The following is a 12869-nucleotide window of genomic DNA, read 5'->3' on the forward strand; positions in this document are numbered from 1 at the left end:
TACTTTATAAAATTTATAAAGCAGAGTGACAGCAAGTTAAAGCATATAATAATAATTACTTACCAAGTACTTTATGTCGGATTTCGCTGTTTGGCAGAATAAATCTTTTTTTTTTTAAACCATTTTATTTTATTTATTTGTGACAGAGACAGAGAGAGACAGAGAGAAGAACAGACAGACAGGAAGGGAGAGAGATGAGAAGCATCAATTCTTCGTTGTGGCACCTTAGTTTCTCAGTGATTGCTTTCTCATATGTGCCTTGACCGGCGGGCTACAGCACCGAGTGTCCCTTGTTCAAGCTAGCGACCTTGGGTTTAAGCTGGTGAGCCTTGCTCAAACCAGATGAACCCGTGCTCAAACAGGTGACCTTGGGGCTTCGAACCTGAGTCCTCCACATCCAGTCTGACGCTCTATCCACTGCGCCACCACCTGGTCAGGCAGAATAAATCTTTATAAAACAACTTACTATAGTTAAATCTGTCTTTTTATTTATACTTTGGTTGCTCCACTACCACCCACCATGAAAGCTGGAATGCTCACTAGTAGGCGGTAGGGACCAGGTTGACTACCACTGCCTAGTGGTTCAACAGCCTCTCCTGCTACAAACCTGCTAACAGCAGATGTCCACCTTCTGCTTCTGGCTTCCCTGGAAAGGGGACTCTGGAGGGAGTGTTCTGGGTGGAGACTGCTGCCTTGCCAGGGTCCACAGTTAGGCTCATCCTTCTCTCTGGAGCCACTAAAACAATCTGATCCCTCTGTCCCTCCTCAAAGAGTTACTGTATTTCCCCATGTATAAGACGTACCTTTTTCCGAAAAATTTGGGGTCTAAAAACTGGGTGCTTCTTATACAGTGGTTGTAGATTTTTTTTTACTTGCATTTCCTGCTTTTCACGCTTGTTTTTGCACTCGTTGAAGACAGTGATTCGTCATCAGACACAGATGAGGACAAGCTAATGGATGGGAGTTTTGACAGTGATGAGGAGTTGTATGAATTTTATGGTGAATAAAAACTGAGTTCAATAACTTTATGTAATTTTTTTTTTTTTTCAAATTTCAGGCCCACAAATTGAGGTGTGTCTTATACATGGGAGCATCTTATACATGGGCAAATACGGTATTTATCCCACAGTATATGCCCTTGATTTTCTCACCATTGTTCATGTGACACCATTATCTGGTAGGCTGCTTCTTAATTAATTAATATTTTTTACATGCTCTCCAGAGTCTCAATAGTTCTCTCCTTTTTCCTTTTTTTTTTTTTTAAGTCTTACACACATTTATTGAATTAAAATGTTTTTATCCTGCCATCTTTTGTTCTAGGCTTCCCCCCTCCCCTTTCCTGTCAATGGTTACATTGATAAATTCTCTCCTTCACAAGTTAGGATGATCACTAAACAATTTAATACAATGTTTAACTTTACCGACATCTAGGTAATGTCTGTGATCTCTCTGTCCCCTCACCCCCAAGTATGCTGTTAGCTGTCCATCTTCTTGGATAGATATGTGGCATTTTATTTTCCAGTGTTCCAGTGTTGATTCTTAGTGTGGGAGGAAAATATATATTTTATGGTTTTATACTCACTCCCATGTATGTATCTTCTAGTAATTCTTTCTAACGGGGTATGCACGATATAAATTTTCTAAATTTTTCAATATAAAAAAATATCTTTGTTTAACCCTCAAAATTAAGTTAAATTACTTTTGCCAGTTTATTATTTTTTCCAAAACAATGCATCTTTATGGGTTTTCTCTGGGGAGCAATGCGTGTGAGTTCTTGGATGTGTTGGCTCAGTGTAAGAGAGGGTGGTTATTCCTCTCACGCTGTGGATGAGACAAGCTGTTCTAGGAGCAGCCTCACAGGTGGAAGCAGAGTTGAGTGAGACCATCGCTCCCATTTTGGATCGGGTACTTTTGTCAGTTCAACTAGAGGACAGTTTAGAGATTTTGTTGTTAGCATCAAACACATTGACTCAGCACATGAGCTGCCTCTCAATATCAGACTTATGTAACACTCTCACTAATAATTTATGTGCTACTCAAGGGCAGAAACCATGATGTCATCACCCCTTTGCTCCCTCCCACAGTATGCCTGGCGCATGGAAGGCCCTCAGCAAATGCCCAGGAAGGAACACATTCCCTATCAAGAGGTATCTTTTATTTATTTATTTTTTCAGTTTTATGAGATATTGACGTGTAACATTGTGTATATTTAAGGTGTACCACATAATGATTTGACGTGTATATTATGAAATGGTCACCAGTTTAAGTTAACATCTATTAGCTCACAGTTACAGTATTTTTCTTGTGATGAGCACTTTCTAAGGTCTACTCTCTTAGAAGCTGTCAAACATACAATAAGGTAGTGTTAACCAGAGTCACCAGCCATACATTGCACTCCTGGAACTCACTTACCGTACAGCTGGAAGTTTGTACCTTTTCACCACATTCACTCATTTCCCCCACCTGCTTCCTCTGGCAATCACAAATGTGATCCGTTTCTATGAATTCTTTTTAGATTCTACATATAAGTGAGATCACACAGTATTTGTCTTTCTCTGTCTGACTTATTTCACTTAGCATAATACCCGTGTTATCCATGTCACAAATGGCAGGATTTTATTCTTTTTTTTTTTTTTTTTTGTATTTTTTTTTTTTCTGAAGCTGGAAACGGGGAGAGACAGTCAGACAGACTCCCGCATGCGCCCGACCGGGATCCACCCGGCACGCCCACCAGGGGCAACGCTCTGCCCACCAGGGGGCGATGCTCTGCCCCTCCGGGGGGTCGCTCTGCCGAGACCAGAGCCACTCTAGCGCCTGGGGCAGAGGCCAAGGAGCCATCCCCAGCGCCCGGGCCATCTTTGCTCCAATGGAGCCTTGGCTGCAGGAGGGGAAGAGAGAGACAGAGAGGAAGAGGGGGGTAGAGAAGCAAATGGGCACTTCTCCTATGTGCCCTGGCCGGGAATCAAACCCGGGTCCCCCGCACGCCAGGCCGACGCTCTACTGCTGAGCCAACCGGCCAGGGCCTATTCTTTTTTTATGGCCGAATAATATCCCCTTGTACATATATACCACATTTTCTTTATCCATCTGGCCATCAGTGGACACTTAGTTTGTTTTCATGTCTTGGCTATTGTGAATAATGCTGCAGTGAACATGGGGGTACAGGTATCTCTTTGAAATAATGATTTTTATTTCCTTTGGATAAATACCCAGAAGTAGAATTGCTGGATCATATGGTGGTTCTATTTTTAACTTTTTGAGGAACCTCCATACTGTTTTCTGTAGTAGCTGTACCAGTTTACATCCCCACTGTAGGAAAATGGCCTGAGAATGGAATGTTGCCTTGAACAGATATTATTCATGTGGACTTAAGAACGCTGGGTCCCTGACATGATTGTCTGCACAAGAAGCTTCTGTACTCTGCCATTTCCTAGCTCCCCCGAGTACGTGCTTACAAGCAAGCTTGCCCTGATGTACCAGAGAATGATTACCTCGTGTCCTGAAGCTTTGTGATAAGTAGATAAAGAAGACAGATATATACGATGGGGACTCGCATATGGAGGCTCTCAGTCCATGAGGCTGGGAGACCCCTTCTCCCATCTTTTCTGCATCTTGTGTCTGTGCTTCCTTCAAGTTTTGTGGCGCCTTACACTCCGACTGTCCTTGACAGAGCTGGTCTCTGCACCCCACCAACAGTGTACAGGGTTTTCTTTTTCTACATCTTTGCCAGCATTTGTTAGCTCTTATCTTTGTGATAATAGTCATGCTAACAGAATTGAGGTGATATCTTGTGGTTTTGAAGGGTCATCTTTTAGACTCAGCCCACCACTGAAGTCTGTCCAATCTTTTTTGGGTCCCGATTATGGCATTCTCTGAGTTCACTGTCTCTCTGGCTGTATGTCCTCCATGTTCTCCATCAACGTGTATTTGCATTTAAATCTGAGTGATTAATGAGGGTGTAGGATACAGCCTGGACTGGAGTCCTTTGCCCATTAGCAATAGAGACATCTTTTGAAGTTCACTATGGGTGAGGCAGCTTACGCACCATATTTCATTGAATTTGAGACATCATCAGTTGTAAGATTTACCATTTTATTTTATGCACTCTGAAGAAAGATCAAACGTTTCTATTTAAACTAGCCCACAATGCTTTCTTTTCACTTAGAATTTTTATTTTGTATTGAAAGAGCTCTTTTAGAATCACTTAGACATATATTATCAAGTATCACTCTTGTCCATAATAAAGAGAAAAGTGTTAGAAGAATAAATTGATTAAAGCACTTCTAAAACTTCTTCATATTCAGAGAGACCCATTCTTCTGAAGTTGTCTCAGAGCCATCGAAGTCTGTGGGTAAAATACCATTGTCTTTGCCATCAACATGCTCTTTATGGAGTGCTCCCTCCATTTCCCTTTGAGGAGGAGGTGTTACCAAGAGAGGGGCCTAAGGGGGAGGGGCATGTTTGCTTCCTGAGTTGGATGGTGATTACATAGAATATTCACTTTGAGGGAATTCATTGAGTGATATGGTTATGATTTATGTACTTTTAAAACTTTATTTTATTTTTTTTGTATTCTTCTGAAGTTAGAAGCAGGGAGGCAGGCAGACAGACTCCCACATGCACCCAACCAGGATCCACCTGGTATGCCCACCAGGGGGTGATGCTCTGCCCATCTGGGGTGTTGCTCTGTTGTAACTGGAGCCATTCTAGCCCCAGAGGCCGAGGCCACAGAGCCATCCTCAGCTCCCAGGCCAACTTTGCTCCAGTGGAGCCTTGGCTACAGGAGGGGAAGAGAGAGATAGAGAGAAAGGAGGGGGAAGGAGGAAGAAGCAGATGGGCGCTTCTCTTGTGTGCTCTGTCCAGGAATCGAACTCGGGACTTCCACATGCCAAGCCAATGCTCTACAGCTGAGCCAACCAGCCAGGGCCTGATTTATGTACTTTTTTGAATTTTTTTTTTTATTAGCCATGGAGAGAGAGGGGGACAGACAGACAGGAAGGGAGAGATATGAGAAGCATCAGCTCGTGGTTGCAGCACTTATAGTTGTTCATTGATTGCTTTCTCATATGTGCTTTGAGCAGAGGACTCCAGCTGAGCCTGTGACCCGACCCCTTGCTCAAGCCAGCGACCTTGGGCTCAAGATAGCAACCAGAGGGTCATGTCTATGACCACGTGCTCAAGCTGGCGACCCTGTGCTCAAGCTAGTAGCCTGTGCTCAAGCTGGATAAGCCCACACTCAAGCCGGCAACCTCAGGGTTTTCAAACCTTATCCTCAGCATCCCAGGTCGATGCTCTATCCACTGCACCATCACCTGGTCAGGCAAATACTTTTTTAATTTATTTTTAATTGCTTAAAAAAAGAGAGCCCACCCTTGCCTCCAGACAATGACAACTTTTATCATGATAGGCCTGGCAGGGAGCAATGATAAGGCACATTCAATTTCAGAGATCTTAAAATGAAGGAAAAAACCACCCCAAAGTATATACATCAGGGTAATCAAATCCAGTATTTATAAATCCGTCTAATTTCACAGCATTCGGGCCATGTTTTCTGCCCTGTCCTCAAAGCTGTCAGGCATTCGTCAGGTAGCGTGCTAACACCCCATGCACTCCTTCCACAGTACCCCTTTATCGATCAGCCTGTAAGACACGCTACAGCGCCGGAGCGTAGTCTGACATCAGGTTCTAACCTCAGTCCTCACCGCTTCCCCTCCGCGGTGCCCACAGGGCCAGCTGTTAGCAACCTCTTTCTAGGTATTCCCTGACATGCCTATCTCCCCAAATCTACTTCAGAGTCAGCCGTCTTCCTCTTTGAAATGAGTTTTACATCTGCCCTCTCTCACTTCTCCCCACCTGTTACCTTCTCTTCCTTAGAGATGAGGGGCCATGATTCAGAGACTTGCTCTGTAAAGGCTTTGAGTCTAACTCATCGCTGTGGTGGCCACATGCTCAATTCCAGTCTCCTTGACCAGTGTGGACTCAGCCCCGACTCAAACCCCCAGCCTGGTGCCTTGTGCAGAGCGTTGGGACAGTCTGTGCTTACTCTTCTGGGAGCAGCTCCTCTCTGCTCCCCACACTCTCGTCACTGTCGGCAGTGCAGCTGAGCCCCTCTCTGCTCTCTAAGTGGTTCTGTGCTTGGCATGTGCTCTGGTTCACGGTCACCAAGTCCACTTCTAACCTGGACTCTCCTGGGAGCTACAGCCAATCAGTTTCACCTGTCCACATGCAGGTATGTCCCAGCAGGCACCTGGAACCCAGGGAGCTGGGGGTTGTGTTGTCATAGATGCCATGAGGGTCCTGAACGTGGGTCCTGAACTGCCACAGGCACCCCTGCCCTCCCCAGACCCCCACCCTGTGCTTCTTCTGGTCAGGGATGTCACTGGGAGGCCACTTCTTTACATTTTGGCATCAGAAATCTTTTGAATGCTTTGGAACTCCCTGTTTCAGGTTTAAGACAAGAGGGTGATTGAGTTATTCTCGAGGCCACTCTGCAGTGGTAGCTCGTTACCTTCCACAAACTGGAGAGCGGGGCATGCCGCTTCACAGCCACCCCTGGGGGAACGGCAGGACTTTGCTGTGGAGGGCTCTCTGGGGACGCTTCCCTCCCACCTCCACGTACAGGAACAGACCCGACTTCAGGGAGCTGTCGCTCAGCAGTCCTCCCTGACAGTAGCCTTGCTCTTGGGTGTGGTCTTGCACTTTCTGAGCCACCACCTCCCCCAGCCCTGGTGCCTCCTTTGCTGGTGCTCATTGCCTGATCACACAGTTATTTGTCTTATTCTCCTTACTAGGGGCGCACTCTTTAAAGACAGCCTGTCAATTACCCTTCTTTGCATAGTGCTTTGCACACAGCACCTACACAGAAAACAAGTTTGTGTTTCAGTTGAACTGTTGAATAATTTTTCTTTGCCTTGTGCCTTATGTGGGAAGTTCATCGAGGTTAGGAACTATGTGGGTGGTCTCTCATGCAGCCTAGCAGAATGGCTGAGGGGCAGGGCTTACACACTTTATTGACTGAAAGATCAATAAGTGACCCTACAGTTTTTTCTTCTTTGGGTTACAAATATATTGGCAGTGCAGCGTTTTTCCAACTGTTTGTTCTTAAGCTGCTCTCCCCCTTCTCTGAGCACCAAGGGCAGTGAGAGGAAGTGTGTGGTGATGATTAGGCAGCAGCGAGCCAGCTGACTTTGCAAACTAACAGCGGAGGTGGAAGAAGCAGCCTGTGGCCATGGAGATCACCTTTGAACCCTAACCTGTAAGTTTTCAACCATAGATATTCACTGAGCAACGCCTGTGAGCTTGGCACTGTTCTGGATCTGAGAATCCTATAGTGAAGGAGACAGACAAGGCTACTGACTCCCAGGGAACTTCCACTGGGGGGGCATGGTCCTAAGGTCATTAATCCTGGACCATGAAGAGGTGCAGCCAACTGGAGACTAGCCCTGACGCTCAGGAGTACTATTCTCCTGCCAGATGCTGGTCCATACATACTCCCATGTGCAGGGTTCTCTTCCAAGCCAGCTGCCATAGGAAGGCCATCCTGTGTGGGACCCAGGTGCCTGCACACGGTGGCGGAGGGGGAGTGTGGAGCTGCCACCGTCCTTGTCTTCACTGGGCAGTGCTCCTCATGGGAAGCCCATGCAGCTGCCGAAGATGCTGCTGCTGTTCTAGCTCAGGGAATGAGTCAGCCTCTTCAAGGTTCCCAGCAGGGCAGCCTGCCCCTCTGGGAGCCTCAGCACGTGGCTCCTGTTCTGATGATCAGATCAGAATGTTGGCACTTCAGGTGCTCCTCAGAGAAAGCAGCCATGAACAATCTGTGACCCGGTGCTTGCCAAAAGTGCTTTGGGACATCTGCTATGTGAGGGGGACAGACCCCGTGGGCATGTCCAGGTGTGTGGAGCTCCATCCCTGCATCACTAGGGGGCTCTTACCTTCACCTGCTAGTAGCATGCTCCGGCCAGACGTCTACCTGTACCGAATTGATTTAATGGATACCTTCAGATTTTTGGAAAGTCATTTAAAAAAAAAATGTATGTTCCAACATCTCTCTCTTTTACAGAACCTTGTTAAGAGATTTTCATACTAATTAGTGTCTTTTCATATGAGGACCTTTTTGAAAAATTCATTTTTAAATTCAGTGTCTGAAAAAAAGTTAGCCTGCAGATGAATTTGTCAGAATGAAAAGAATTTTATGACCTAGTACGATTCCCATTTTTGTTCTGGCTGCCAGGAAACATCGCTGTATTCACTGCCCAACTGCAGTGATGGGTTTCTGTGATTCCACTGGCCTGCAAGGCGCCCTCGATCCTATGTCTGAGCAGCTGCCCGAACACACTGATATCTGAAAGGACATCCATGACATTTCTTCTTATTTGACATTGGAACGACTGTTGCTTCATAGCCCCAACGCCCAAAAGTCAGTCCCTCCCTGGTACCAGCCAGAAACTGATGAGCGGATTTGTTTGTCAGGAGCTTTATTCGGACTGAGCTGTGCAGCCCCCAGCAGAGGCAGATCTAAGTCCTTGTTGTGGTCTCAGAGCGTGAGAGGTTCTGAACAACAGGAAGCAGCTTTTGGGGTTTTTTTTTTTAGAGCCTGGGCTCGTGCTGCGGTCTGGCTGGGACAGTGGAGGGCCAGGCTGTGCAGGAGGGTTTCTGGGCGTCCTCCCCATAGCCCGCCCCAGCTCTGACTAGTGACTGCAGGGGGGTTGGGGCGCCCGGGGGTGCTGAGTGGGTTGAACAAATGCAGACGGAGCTGCAAGAGGAGACTGTGCCGCCGCCGCCGCCGCTGCTGCTGCTGCTGCTGCTGCTGCTAATTATTTGTGGCAGGCTGGGAGGGAGGAAGGGTGGGGGATGCAGAGCCGTTCCCATACTGTGATTCCTCTATTCCACCAGGGAGGGCAGGGACTGGTGCAGTGGAGCTGAGGACTGAACCTCGATAAATTTACATTTCCATCCACTGTGTTCACAGCACTGTCCTTACAGGGTGGTTGCATTCAGCAGCCTGTTGAAAGCCGTCTCTTCCTTCTCCTCCTCCTCCTCTCCTCCAGCTAGTTCAGTGAGGCACGATTTTCCTGGAAACTGTTCACTATTAATTATGTCCTTAAGAGCTGAACAGAAGCAGATAACAGAAGCAGTCTTCTAGCAATTGACCAAGTTCAGTTATCTCAGAGACCAGAAATCTAAGCCCAGGGTCTGTTTGCCCTAATTCCTACAGCCAAACCAGACTGACTGCTGACCTCTGTTACGTCAATTCGAAACATAATGTTCTTCAGGGGACCAGAGAACTCTATTCAGTGGGTGCCCACATGTTTGTAGATGTCACAAGAGGGATAGCCTCTGGCTAGGTGCAAAGCAAAAATTCGATTTCTCTTGGCATTAATGGAAAAAAAAATTTTTTGCCTATTGGCAAAGACTAGAAAGGAATACACAGAAACAGAGATGGGATTGTAGGATCCAGAGGTCTTTCTTCCTCTTTTCTATTTCCAGATCTCCCTCTGATGATCTGTTCCTAATAAAGGGAAATAAAAGCTAAATGATCTCCACAGGCTTGACCGAGTGTGGGAAGAATCCACAGGGACCAAGACCCTGCAGTCGGGTTGGAGGCTCAAGTGGCAGAGAAGGGATTTGTTGGGTGTGGGCCCCGGGCCTTCTTTCTAAGCCTGAGGCTCCCAAGCTTTCACAGCCCCTTAGTGTCTCAGTCACTTTTTTCCCTGGCACCCTAAACTAAAACAAATATTAAACAATTTGAGGTCCTGCCTGGTTGGCTCAGCGGCAGAGCGTCAGCCTGGCATGTGGAAGTCCCGGATTCAATTCCTGGTCAGGGCACACAGGAGAAGTGCCCATCTGCTTCTTCACCCTTCCCTCTCTTCTTTCTATCTCTCTCTTCCCCTCCCACAGCCAAAGCTCCATTGGAGCAAAGTTGGCCCGGGCGCTGAGGATGGCTCCATGGCCTTCACCTCAGGCACTAAAAAAATGGCTCCAGTTGCAACGGAGTGACGCCCCAGATGGGCAGAGCATCGCCCCCTGGTGGGCTTGCCGGGTGGATCCCAGTGGGGCTCTGTGAGAGTCTGTCTTTCTGCCTCCCTGCTTCTCACTTCAGAAAAATACAAAAAAACACAAAACACAATTTGAACAACTTTATGTGTATTTATGTCCTAACAACATATTAGCTGTTGGTGTTAGTTTCCTATGACTGCTTTAAAACAAACAAACAAACAAACAGAAAATGACTTTGGCTTACAGCATTTACTATTTTACAGTTTTGGAAGGCAAAAGTTCAAAATCAGTCTAACTGGGCTAACATCAAGGTGTCGGCAGGGCTGGGTCCTTCTGGAAACTCCAGAGGAGAATCTTATTCCTTGGTCTTTTTCAGCTTCTGGGGGCCACCTGCATCCCTTGGCTTGTGTACCTTTTCCACCTTCACCGCCAGCCTCATAGCATCACCCCATCTCCTCTGACTCTGACCCTCCAGCTTCCCTTTTTTAGGCCTTTTGGGCCCACCCAGGTAATCTGGGATCATCTCCCTATCTCAAGGCCCTGAGTTTAATCATATCTGCAAAGTCCTATTGTGGAGCCACTATTCCAGCGGTTCTCAACCTTTCTAATGCCGTGACCCCGCAATACAGTTCCTCATGTTGCGGTGACCCCAAACCAAAAAATAATTTTGGTGGCTACTTCATAACTGTAATATATGCACTATGTATTTTCTGATGGCTTTAGGCGACCCCTGTGTTTTGGTCGTTCGACCCCCACCGGGGTCGCGACCCACAGTCTACTACACCTTTTAAAAAATATTCTTTTTCATTCTTTTTTTTTTTTAATCTTAGTTCATTGATATTTTATTTTATTTTTTTTCTTTTTATTTATTCATTTCATAGAGGAGAGAGAAAGAGACAGAGAGAGACAGAGAGGAGAGAGAGACAGGGGGGAGGAGCTGGAAGCATCAACTCCCATATGTGCCTTGACCAGGCAAGCCCAGGGTTTCGAACCGGCGACCTCAGCATTTCCAGGTCGACGCTTTATCCACTGCGCCACCACAGGTCAGGCCTCTTTTTCATTCTTAAACAACCATAACTGTGGCCCTGGCGAGTTGGCTCGGTGGTAGAGCATTGGCCTGGTGTGTGGATGTTCTGGGTTTGAGTCCCACTCAGGGCACACAGGAGAAGCAACCATCTGCTTCTCCTCCTCTCCTCTCCTCTCCTCTCCTCTCCTCTCCTCTCCTCTCCTCTCTCAGTCCCTCCTGCAGTCATGGCTCCATTGGAGTTAGTTGGCCCTGGATGCTGAGGATGGCTCCATGGCCTCTGCCTCAGTGCTAAGAAGACCTTGGTTGCTAAGCAACAGAGCAACACCCCAGACCAGCAGAGCATCACCCCCTAGTGGGCTCGCCCAGTGGATCCCAGTCTGGGTGCATGCATGTAGAAGTCTGTCTCTCTGCCTCCCCTCCTCTCACTAAAAAGAAATAATAATAATATATAATTGCTAACGGGACAGGCACAGCTGTTGGGTTCAGCACAAATTCTTATCCTTGGAATCAGGTCAGATGTGGCCACTCTGCTTTCCTCTCTTACATTGATTTTTGTGCCATGCTTGCCTTTTTTTTTTTTTTTTTTTTTTTAACAGAGAGAGAGTCATAGAGAGGGATTGACAAACAGGAACGGAGAGATGAGAAGCATCAATCATCAGTTTTTCATTGCGACACCTTAGTTGTTCATTGATTGCTTTCTCATATGTGCCTTGACCGTGGGCCTTCAGCAGACTGAGTAACCCCTTGCTCGAGCCAGCGACGTTGGGTCCAAGCTGGTGAGCTTTGCTTAAACAAGATGAGCCTGCACTCAAGCGGGCGACCTCGGGGTCTCGAACCTGGGTCTTCCGCATCCCAGTCCGATGCTCTATCCACTGCGCTACCGCCTTTTCAAGCCATGCTTGCTTTTTATCATGGTAAACTGCTAAAAATCCAGCTTCACAAAGATATGGTATCATCTGAAGGAATGCAGCATGATCTTAATGGTGAAACTGTTTGAGCTAGTAGTTTGCTTTGTGTCCAGCAAGTGTCAAGTTATTACCGTGTTTCTCTCAAAAAAATGGAAATATCCCATGGCACCCCTGTGACTTTGCTCAGGTGTCTGGGTGCCTAGGCCCAGTTTGAGAACCACTAGGTGAGAAGCATCCCTGCTCAGCTCCTGGGACTGGGCCTCATATGGTGAGGGCTGGCGTTCCCCCTTGGCCTGGCTGTCTCCTCTCATCCTGGGCAGAGTCCAGCTAAGACATCCAGCTAAGAAGATGCCATCAGACCAGAAGTCCTGGCCCCACTCCTGGATGAGCTCAGGCTCATCAGCCCCTTAGCCAGTCACGTTGACCCTTCCCTTCTATCACAGGTCCTGCAGAGTCATGATCTTCAGGACGCCTTGTGGTCACAACCACAGAGGAAGAACAGACTTACTTTTCTTGGGTTCTTTGGGCATGTTTCCTGAAAGACATTTACTGAAAAGCCCTAAAGGGCATTCAATTGACCAGTTGCTGCATTAGTCAAAGAAGGCTGTACGAATGAAGGATGGTGCCCACATCCCGGGAGCGAATCGTCCTCCAAGGGTTAAATCCCAGTGTTAGCATGAGTCTGGTGACTCTGGAGAAAGAGTTATTAATACTCTACTCCCCACCCAAGACCTTCACCTTCTCTCTGTTTGGAGAAGACCTTGGCATGGGTGCGGATGGAGCTGCCATGTTATGAACCAGGGTCTCAGGGTAGAGGGTCTTTTACTATAGTAATTCACGTTTGGTAGGGGTGTGCCGTTCTTCAGAAGTTCACTGGCCCTCTACCGCACTTAGGCAAAGCAAGATAAGTTTTCTGTGGGGAGTTGGCTCACTGCTTT

The 12869-nt window shown here is 47.1% G+C and overlaps 1 protein-coding gene across 4 annotated transcripts in view; it reads left to right on the forward strand.

Moving 5' to 3' along the window:
• Positions 1-12869, forward strand: part of KIAA0513 (KIAA0513 ortholog) — a 65039-nt gene that overhangs the window by 26407 nt on the left and 25763 nt on the right. The window contains exon 2 of one of the 4 annotated variants that reach the window (XM_066350095.1): positions 2085-2147. The exons of 2 other annotated variants lie outside the window; for them this stretch is intronic. The gene's annotated coding sequence lies outside the window, so the exon portion shown is untranslated. Of the gene's footprint in view, positions 1-2080; positions 2148-12869 lie in introns of those variants that run through there. One more of the 4 variants, XM_066350096.1, reaches the window with a different exon arrangement.

Source organism: Saccopteryx leptura, chromosome 9, assembly GCF_036850995.1.
Source record: "Saccopteryx leptura isolate mSacLep1 chromosome 9, mSacLep1_pri_phased_curated, whole genome shotgun sequence".
Classification (NCBI taxonomy): domain Eukaryota; kingdom Metazoa; phylum Chordata; class Mammalia; order Chiroptera; family Emballonuridae; genus Saccopteryx; species Saccopteryx leptura.